This window comes from Sinocyclocheilus grahami, unplaced genomic scaffold (assembly GCF_001515645.1).
Source record: "Sinocyclocheilus grahami isolate Dianchi unplaced genomic scaffold, SAMN03320097.WGS_v1.1 scaffold1891.1, whole genome shotgun sequence".
In the NCBI taxonomy this organism is placed as follows: domain Eukaryota; kingdom Metazoa; phylum Chordata; class Actinopteri; order Cypriniformes; family Cyprinidae; genus Sinocyclocheilus; species Sinocyclocheilus grahami.
In genome coordinates, this window is record NW_015507070.1 from 118,779 (window position 1) to 119,867 (window position 1,089).

Genomic DNA, 1,089 nt, shown 5'->3' on the forward strand with positions numbered 1-1,089 from the left:
TTAACTAACATGGAAGTAATCAAACACCTCGAGACAGTGTCAAAGGCAAACAAATGAAAGTTGGCCTCTGAATGGATTTAAAATGGGGCTGGACCTAACATGTAGAGGGTCTTTGGAAGGACAGCTGAAACGGTCAGATGTCCTGTAGACTTTAAGCCAGTGTTGGAAACAGAGGGGAGTATTTGGCTGCACGACCTGAGTGATCCAAAGGTTATTACGTAATACAGGAATCCACACACATACATACTTACTGGGGTAACAAGACAAAGTGGGTCTTAAAAACAAATGCACAATCGCTCTGTTAATTCAACAACTAAATGGCAGCCAGTGCAAAGGTGCCAGTAAAGAGGAGAGATGGCCTCTTTTCGTCAAGCCCGTTATAATAGCAGTCGCTCTTCGTAGTCGTATTTTGGAGCGATGGATGTCACGCCACCACAGTCAGGGCATTTAGCTCAAATGGTAGCGCGTTTGCTTCGCATGCGAGAGGTAGTGGGATTGATGCCCACATTCTGCAAGCTGGGTGCTGCCCTTTACTCTCGCTTCCCTAAGAGATAGACTGTGAGAGATTTTGGGGCTCACTGCTGCCGGAAAAAAAATTCAGAGCAGGTCCTGCGCCAATTGCTAACAAAACAGGGATCACTGGATTCAAAGTCCAGAGCATTAACCATCACACCACAGAACCTTGATAGGAGCAGCTGCTGCTCACAGAGTCGCAAAGACTAAACCAAGTACAGGCTTGCCAGCAGCAATGCCTAACGTTTGCTTTTTTTTTTTCCTGCCGAGAGAAAGCACGGGGGTTCCACCAACATTTGAACTCGGAATGCAGTCTTCAAAGTCCGGAGTGCTAACCATTACTCCATGGCACCAACAAGGGCTTGCTGGTGGGCATCTGGGAGGCAGATAGTGCTGTGGTTGTGGGGAAGCAGTTAGACAGAGGGTTTGGAACCCAGTGAATTTTGGTCAGTTGACCCATCAAACAAAAGGAAAATAAAGGTGACATCTGCCAAAACCAGACACTTTTAGATCTTCAGTCTAACACGTTCCCAACTGAGCGATTTCTGCCGCTAGCACAAAAAGTTAAGCCAGCAG